This window comes from Hippocampus guttulatus, chromosome 21 (genome assembly GCF_054856545.1).
Source record: "Hippocampus guttulatus isolate MCC_2025c chromosome 21, RoL_Hgut_1.0, whole genome shotgun sequence".
Lineage (NCBI taxonomy): Eukaryota > Metazoa > Chordata > Actinopteri > Syngnathiformes > Syngnathidae > Hippocampus > Hippocampus guttulatus.
Genome location: NC_141281.1, coordinates 5,517,373 through 5,527,417, shown reverse-complemented (window position 1 = coordinate 5,527,417; position 10,045 = coordinate 5,517,373).

The window sequence follows — 10,045 nt, the reverse complement described above, 5'->3', positions numbered from 1 at the left end:
CTATTCTTCAGTCCTTTCACCCTTCGCAGATGGTTAAAAATGTCTTCCCAACGCCTGAGCCGATAATTGGGAGTACGGACAGAAAGGGGGAAGTAGTTTCAATTACAATTGACTGCTCCAAAAGGCACCAGACAGGATGTTCCAAAGAGAAATTTCCACCGACCGATGGGTTTGGCACGGAACGTTAACATGGATAATGATCATAACACATAATAAGTAGTTTCATTCGCATTCCATTCCCTGTTTTCACGTTGAAGTCATAATTCTCAGTCAACCAGTAGCGGGCAGCGCTCCGCTACTAGCCGTCTTCTGCAGTTTGTCCTCTCAACAGCTGGAAACCAAAAGGTAGTGCAGCCCATTTTGATGGGTTACCCAATAGTAATAATAACACACACGAAATGGTGCACTCTACTGCATGGACTACTGGTGGTTCACAAGCAGGGCGCAACGTTTGTCTAAAGATCGTATTACTTGCATGTCCTAATGAATTATCCCAGGTGTCGTGGACCCCCCCCCCCCCCCCGATAATCAGCTCCACCCCACCCCCTCCTCCCGACTACCTGCCCCACCCAGATTGGTAGTAGATGAAGGCATCACAGGCCACTATTTTACGAGGAGAGCACTTCCTCCAGGCCTAATGGCCTCTGAGCTGCAGCTTTTGTCCCCTGATTAGCCGGCCTATTGAAGGCTCAGAGCCCTAATTGCACAGCCTGTTTAGCAACCCAGCATTACAGTGAGTATTAATGAGACACAATTACTGCGCCCAGGAAATCTCCCGTCTTTCCATTTTGCGGAGGTCCCCAAAAACCTCCTTGAGTGTCGAATTCAGCCCGCTGTGGAGCAAAACGGAGCGCGCACACACACCCTTATATACCACAGCTTTTCAGGGTGGGGGAGAAAAAATACATGTGTTTATTCGAAGCCATCTCATAATTAGGCCCTAGAGTGAATGACGGACGATTGAGTGTGCGAGCAAGGCGAGGGGAGAAAGAGAGGAAGGGAGGTGAGGGGATGGTGAGAAAGCAGCATTCAATAGCAAAAAAAAAACAACCTACAGATACAAAAGGCAGAAGAATGACACACACATGAGTTGCACCCCGCTTGGAGAAAGAAATGAGGAGACGGAAAGATGGATGAGGGGGGAGGGAGAAGACTGGAGTGGGGTGATGTTGCCATCGAGTCGAGGTGGTCAGAAACAGATTAAAAGATCCGGTTTAACATTTTTACGCTGCGTCTTTGTCGGAAATCTACAATATGGAAGCTGCCCGAGGTGACTACAAAAGATGGGACAGTCAGCTCCCGCGTCCGTTCCACTGGGGAGCTGAAGGTTACAGCTCCGAGCCAACTGGTGATGAGCCGCCACTGTCGGTGGAGGGCTTTCTCTCATGCATTTTATCCACCTTATACGCACGCACACACACTGAAATTTGAAACGATTTTTCTCTCTCTCTTTTTTTTTGTCATTTCAATTCAGCACAGTCGGCTAAAGGGGGAATAATTGCCAAACTGTCATCGCTTCGGCTGTCCTCAGAGACTACGTGGTCATTAATAAAAACCCATGGACAAGGAGGCTTCCCCTTTTTTTTTTCAGCCAGCTGGATTTACATTTGCATTGAAGAAAATCTCTGCCTCTGACACTGTGCGCATTTGGGATAAGTGGGACAGTACACCACCGGATGCAGCAGATGGCATCATCTTCAAAAAGCTTGGGTTATTTTCTGATCCTGATTGGCTTGAAATTCATTTATATGAATAAACGTAACAGATTCTTGAACACTATTATGAACAACAATGTTGACATCATCTTTATAGTTCTGTTTTGCGGGTGAGTTTCCGAGGCTACTTTAAATGCAGGAGCATTGATCACACCTATGTTGTTGCTGCGCAGAGTTGACACTTTTGACACATTTATGTATGGTTATTAACGTGACTTTTGGGTATACGGCACTTGAAAGGTACAAACATTTACACCAAATATCGTACAAAAAGGAAAAAAAACCATATAAAGGGCACTTGGAGCTGCAGTGTCAATGCAGCCTTTCTACGTTCTACTTCCCAAACAAGAATGGACCAGTTCTATAGATGAGATAAGACAGAGAGGTGGAAATGTTCCTCCCGCTCTTCTAATTAACATGGGGGTCTCAGTCACTCATCAGCATTCCATTCCGTCTGCCCCACTTTGGTGAAGAGACGTGCACCAAACACGCGTATTGATTCCTCCTCCGCCGCCTCGGCGGATTGTGAATGCGTTTCGCAGTGAGCCAGTGAGGCAAGAGCTCCTCAAGTACTTGTGCGTGGTTTGTAAGGTCTTACATTGGGTCTAGATTAGCCTCCGTAAAGAGGATTTGCAACTTTTGTGTGGAATATTTGTGACACTGGCCTCGACATTTCAGGAATGTTCAGGGGGGCTTTCGAGAGCATTGTGTTTACTCACCTGTCACTCTGTTTCTCTTTTTCTTTCACTGAAATCCCCTCACACACCACCGTGCGCGCTCACTGCGACCAAGTCTGTCGGCGTTGACAGTGCAAACGTGAGTACATTAGTCTCATGCTATCTGTGCTGGGAGCCTGTCTGTCTCAGCTCAGCTCAGAGCACTTCACCTGAATGGCCTTTGTTTCCCCGTGACCCCCTTAGAGCGGGTCGCCGCCCGAAGCCATTCCACCCCACTGTGGCCCTCCTCAGGTTTCCCTCTCCCAGAGATATCCGGGGGAAGAAAAGAAGAGGATCGCGACAGGGAGATGTAAAAAGAGAGGTTAGGGGCTCAGGTGAGCTTAGCGTGTAGCTTGTCAATCACACATCATAGGGCATAGCTCAGGGGAGGTTCTTTCCTTCCATTCCAGTGGCCCCTCTTCTCAACCCACGATGCTTCATTCAAGTTTGAATGTCATTCAAGTCAGCGTCCGGGCTCCCGGGAACTGCATTAGCTACTATAATGTGCATGTCACGAGGCCGGACCTCACTACATGACGCAATGTATTCCTTCTTCTAAAAGATACTCTTTACTGGGATGGAAAATTTATTGATTATTATTCTTATTACAATTATTTGCGATGGACGATTATCAGCTATTGGGCCAATACTGTCCTTACTTTAAGATATCGTAGAGGCTGCTGATATCAGCCACAGATACTTAAGGAGAAAAAAAATTGGACAATGAGTAAGTCCTCCTTAGCACGGGTAAGCACTATACTGTGATGCGTGTACAAATCCTCATCTGCGTCAGATTTTTTTGTTTTGTCAGTGTGTTAAATGAGATCTGAAATATGTATATGGCTAGAGGTATCGGTACTCGGTATCAGTGAGTACTCAAAGGGCGGATACTGTACTCTTATGGGTGTTGGTCTGAAAAAAGTGGCATTGAACATCCTGTATTAATAATAATAATAATAAGCCTGTGGCCATGTCAATCATAACCGTGCTTTTCGATCTTCAGAATGTTCGATACAGCTGATAGAATCTCATTGAGAAAACTCACTTGATGAAATGGTCATTCGCGTACGCACAATTACTTCGACAGTCTGCTCACCACTCTTGCATTGTGAGGAGATGCCGATCTAAATGGTGTCCGTGGCTGATAAAGACGTACTCCGTCCCTACGAGGTGAGATAACATCAGTGACTGGAGAGCCGAAGCATTTGGAACACTGAGCTTTGCTTGCCTGATGCAATTGGGAGCTCAGTCAAGCCTGCTAACCTTATTTGAGGGAGATGTTGACCTTGATTGATCCAATTATTGTTTTTTGATGGACTGGTGACCCTGTCATGTTCTGAGATGGAGAATAGTGTTAGGATAGCGCTTTCATCTCTCAAGTCTCAATCCCCCGTTGACCAATCCATGAGCAGCAAGAAGACAAGTTCCATCCATTGACATATATTTGGACTAATACCCACTTTGCTCATATGAACAGTCTGGCAATTGGAAAAATAAACACCAGAAGCCACGATTAGATGAAATTCGCTGATGCTGATAAAAAGGAGGACATTGTAGCCCCTCATTGTTTGCAAGAGAGGGTAAAATGATCGTGATACAGTTTGTGAACATCATTTAAGATAAAATCAGATTAAGAAAATGCTTTATTTTTCTCACCATGGAGAAATTTACAGCAGCAAAATTATGAAAGGGAGAAAGTGGGGTAGGGCTGTAATCGTTATAAATTCGAATTAATTATTGATATAGAAATGACGCTGCTGTCAGTGTTTATTTGAAAAGGGTCGGATAGAGCTTGACAGGATTCTGAGGTGTTTCTGTTTGTGAAGAGATGGGGAGAGGGGAGGTGGGTGGGGCGGTTGGAGGCAGAGATTGCGCTCAGGATAAGGTCACTCATGTCTCACTATTTGGCCTTGGGGGTTTATCTCTTGCTTGTACACTGTCAGCGAGAGATTCAAACATAGTTGATGTGAACTTGGTGCGAAGGTTGTAGCAAAGTGGGAAATAACAACATTGTTTACATACATAATCATGTTTTAATCAGGCTGCTAATGAGCACTATAAGATGCCCAGGGTAGCTCATCAGGGGCATTGCTTAGCCTCTGATGTGCATAACAAGAACAATTCTGGAGTTTAAACGAGCCGCGCCAAGCCCGAGTTGCAAACTCCACAAGGCCATTTGTGTTCCACATCTGCTGTGTTCATCCCAACCCTCTGCTTGTGGTTTCCCGTTTCCCTACCTTGCCATTTTCTGCCTCTCTCACTTTCCCGCCTTCCGTCTGGCGGCCATCCTCGCCCGTGCCATCTGTTTCTCCGTGCGCCGCACGCAGACGACACAGGCGGTCTGAGAGAGGGAGCAAAACAGGGGATGAGGGAGGAAGACGAAAATGAAAAGTATGCCCGCTTGGAGACACCGGAGTCATTTACTGGGTGCTGGCACAGATATTGAACCAAAATAAGACGTGTAATTAATTCAAAGTTGGCTAATTTGACTATCTCCAGTGAACTGCAGATAAATTTGGGACAAATTAAGCGTTTAAGCAGCCAGAATGAGTCACAGCTCCAAAATGTCATTCCCTCAAGCAATGAAATGCACTTTTTGGAGGGTTTTGGCATTTCAATCAAATCAACTGCATATATTTAATAAGCTAGGCAAGAAAACCCCACAGAGGGACTCTACTTTTAGTTTTTCCGTGATTTCATCATTTCTATAATATATTGTCGCCGTTCTCCCTTGACACGCTACAGCAGCAAGTCTCAAAAGACTTTCTTGTTGGTCAAGAATGTTGCTGCACATGTACCGGCAGGAACTCGGAAGTGAGATCAGATGTTCTAGACCGGCTTCTCGACATTTTAAATCCTCCTGCTCGTCTGCAACCCAATGGGCAGCTGATCTTAATTCAACATCAATATGACATCCCGACCCCTGCGCTGGCTTGAGGGCAGTTCTGATTAAGCAACAAGTGGCCAAGCAATCAATTGGCAGCACCAAAAATATGAACAACCAAGAATTTGAATATATCTGCAGACAATCTATATCTATAGCTACATCTATGTATTTTTTTTAAATGCTTTAAAGCATTGTACGGCACTTTGAGTTGCATTCCGAGGGATGAAAAGTGCTATATAAATAAAGTTTGATTGAATATATCAAAACAGAGCTCAATTAAAGACTCATTTTAAAACTATCCACTGCATTTCAAAGATTGAAACTAACCCGAGTCAATTGACGGAGAGGTCAAATCTAACTGGAATTTCTCAGTGGGTTAAACAATGTTATTACAACGTGCGTGTGTTTTCTGTGTTTCTAAGCAAACGGAATCCCCCGCAAATCTTCCTGAGCGGAGAGAACAAGTTGCACGCTGTTTTACAAGAGGGGAGATAAATCTGTCAGGAGTGTCAAGCAGCAGGCGTCAAGGCAGCCAAAAGCAGACTCCTGCGAGCTGGCCAGATTCTTGTGGCATCCGATGGCAGAAAATGCCAAACAATTGCACAATAACACTCACAAACAGACACGTACACGCGCGCGCACACGCACACACGGGAACGCATACGCTTGCTTGGCTCAGGGACAGCAGCCAAAACCAGTCAGTTCTTTGGCTGAGGCAGAGCGGGCCAATTCCTCTCCTTGTAGACAATGTTGTGTTTTAATTAATTTTCAAGTGACTGAAAAGTACATCACTTGTCTCAAGATTTCAGGAAGAATCAACCTCACGTTGTTTCTCACATTACACTTTGAACCTTTTTAAGACAATGTCTTTTCCGGGACAACATGGTGCCGGATTACAAACTGCAATCACAAACATGTTGCACTGGTAGTTCTCTGGCAATCAAACCTGACTATTACCATTTTTATGAGGACTTTTTTATAGACTCTTGTATTAGAGAAATAACTCTGCGGATGGTTAAGAAATTGCCAAAAAGAAAGTGTGGCAGTGCAGTATTCATTTTACTGATTTGAATACTGTTCTTGTATTTGTTCTCGTAGATGAGGCACGAAATACAACCACTAAAGTGACTGGTGGCAAACGGGAATTTTCATTTTCCCAACTACCATGTTGTGATTAGCTTTTAAAGTGGCACATTTAACACGCCAAATAAGATATAAATCATGTCCCTGTCACTTTCGGAGTTACCATCGTAGAAATGTTGCTGGACACTTGGTCGGGATATTGTTCCGTTTTCCAGGCCTTGTTAACTTCTTGTTTCTCTCACTCAATGGATTTCCTCCCGAAGACGCACACAATGGCACGACCGCAGCTGTAAAGAAGGATTTACGGGGGCCGCCTGTCCTCCCAGCAGTAGGCTGATTGGAGGGGCCGGCTGTGTTTGTTAAGGTAATGGGCTCGAGGTGAGCTAATTCACAGGGTACACGCTCCGCGCTCTGTCACCTCAGCAGCACCTCGATTGGGTGGGTGTGGGGGGGGGGGGGGGTTGGTGGCCCAAGCTCTCCCCCGAATCTCTTCGGCCATGCTCCGTCTACTTCAGCTCCACCTGAAAGTGATTAACCGGGGCCAGCCATGAGCAAACAAGCCCCATATGGAGTGTCTATAGGCTGGAGCTTCGGGAGCCTTCCTCCACCTCTTTGCAGAAAAGAAGCCTGAGCAAACATGGCTAATGAAGTCTTAACAAGCAGCCCCGGGTTAGTGTGAGCCCTCTAAATGCCACCGAGGCTTTCGGAATTGTGTCCGGCAGATTGGCTAAATCTCCTCCAAGCTTTCCCCTTTACAAGATAAAGTTGCATTAGCATATCTCCGTCTCGCCATCTCATATAGTCTTGGAACTGAGAGGCGGTCACACTTGATGGGCTTCCTCTCGGAACACTTGATTATGTCGGGCAGAATTGGCGTTTAAATGGAACACATTAACTTGACTTCCTGATGTTCATTGAGGATTTTATTCATTGGTCACACATCCATCTCAAAGCTTTGGTGTGCGCTCATATTCTCTCACAGCATGAGGCCAGCGCAAGATAAGCAGATAGCATATCGTCATTGCGCTGCTCTGCTCTGACTTTTTTTTTTCTCTCTCCTTCAACACATCATGAGAGATTTCACAGCGTTCATTGCATGCACAAACAAGCACTCGTCCATAGAGCCTGCTGAACTCTTGTCTGGCAGCCAATAACGGCGCTCTCGGCTCATTTAATCAAGCTGTGCTGTCCATGCAAGCTCAACTCGGGGCTATTGCTTTCATTCGGCGGGTCGAGGCTGTAAAAATAGCTACCTCACATCATAAAGATCGGGCTGCAAACCAAACCTAATATCAGCAATTTGGACTCCGCACGCTGGACCGCGCACACAATGTGGCACTATGCTCGGATGTGGATATTGGAAGATGCCTGTTGTGCTTGACCATAACTTGGCCTGCGGGAAACTTAACATTACATCCAGTATAACGCGCGTCCTTGGCGAAATTCCATTCCTACGTATGCAAAAACACCTGGATGTATACAGAAGTTGGAATATGCCATTTCCCAGCACAAACCAAGACAATGGAGGAGTAGATATTTGTACATGAAATACTTCTAGGCCACAGAGATGTCTCGTGAGACATTTGCAATCTCAAAATGTCATATGTCGGGACCGTCACAAAACCGAAGAGCCCAATGGCGTTTTTTGCACACACACACACACACACAAAAGATATAGTTTTGACAAATAAAAATCAAAGCTTTCTGAGAAAAAAAAAAAAACACTTTGAACGACCTTCATGCATGATGTCAAGCAACATGTCAGCAAACCTCAGAGCCGGCCCATGTTTTGCTCTTTGTTGTGTTTTGCGTATTCCATAAGAAGTCCCGACAAAGAAAATGAATATATACTGTAAGTTACAAGAAAGAAATAGACTCACATTCAAAGTCAATGAGTGTTTTTTTTAAATATTAAAAAAAAAAAAAACTTTTGGCTGACTACCAAGAAGAAATGGTACTTCATATTCCCTGTGGAGATAATAAAGGTGACACTCTATTAAGAAATGTTGTGCGTTGAAGTATTAAATCTGATTGTGAGCACAATGATTCTTCCATCATTTAGGATATACGGAAATAACGCCACCTGAACAATATTTCGCACATACATACAGTATGTCATGTTCTGTCTTGAGTGTGTTCCAGCTTCAGCTGCAGTGAAGGGCGTTTCCCTCCAGCAGGTACACCTGCGCCTCATTTCCTCATCAAGCCTGGCTGGGTATTTAAGGACTCTGACTTCTGCTACACCTTGTCAGATCCTTCTTGCTGTCACATTGTTTTGAGTTACTGCCATGAGTAGTTTGTACTATTGTAATGAGTTTTTGTTTGTTTGTGTTTGTTACTTTGGTTTCGTGATGTTTTTATTTGTTGTGGATTTAATGTTTCCATTGTTTTGCGAATATATTTTGCTCAGTCCACCCTGCTTCTCCCGCCTGCCTGCTTTTTGGGTCCTCTACCATGAAAAACGTGACAACATTATGCTGAGAGAAAGAGCTGTTGCTCTTATTAGTAAACGTCAAGTGTATAATACAATCTTAAAAACAGTTGGGATTTATGTTTAAATAAAGGTTCTGCATGCATAATTTTATGAAACATCATGCAAGCACTTACATTTTTAAAGATTTTTTAAAGATGTTTTACTAATTTGCATATCTGATGTAATAAAATTACTGCGTTTGTCCATTCCACATGAACCAAATGGAAAAAAAGACGCAACTGTGGAAGAACACACTGTATAGTAAAATTAGCCTACTTTTGCACTAGACCTCATGAGTTTTATGATCACCTGACATTGTAGAATCAACTTTTTCATTGTTTTCAAGAAAACTCTGACTGAGCTCTCGCACAGCAGAGATAGCTAGATAACAGCAGGTGATGAAATCAGACTGTTTAAGTGCCGACGACAGAAATAACACCGAGTAGATATTTGTGCAACATGGAGATCTTCAGCCACACGCACTTAGCGCGTTAACACAGACCTGAGGTGCTCAGTGTCAGGTTGCTCTGTCGCTTGCTCTCTGCCGCGCGCAATTACGCCTCCCGTGGAGCTCTGTGCAAGCGTTAAATGAAACTTTAGCACCTCATTTGAAAAATAAAACAACTGTTCTAAAGGACAGACAAAACCCTGGTGATGTAGTATTAGCGAGCGCAAATGAACCAATTTAGCAAACTGGCCTTTCGTTTGCACTCACGCACGGGGGTGGGGGCGATGACACAAGTTTTAACACAAAATGTATTTCATACAAATCCAACTAATTGACCTTTCACATAAATACAAAATGATACAGAACTGCATAACTTTAAAATTAACAATCTTCAATGAGATGAGTAAAAAATGTGAATATGGATTATTACGCTATATTATGCTATATTTTATATTGAACTGTGTACAGTTTTTTTTCTGAAACATTTATTTTGTGCAATGAAACACTTTGCTTAATAAAGGGGCGTTGTTGTCTTTGTAAAGCAAAATGTCAACGACAGCTAAGAAGATTGTGAGCATCATGTTATTCATGGCCAGTGTCAACAAAGTAAAATCAAAACAACCTTTAATGACTTCACCTTGACCCCGCCTCTGCCACGTTGTGATTGGAGCAGCTCCCTGAGGGGCGTGACCCGCCAGCCTCCTGTGTATATATCCACCACTT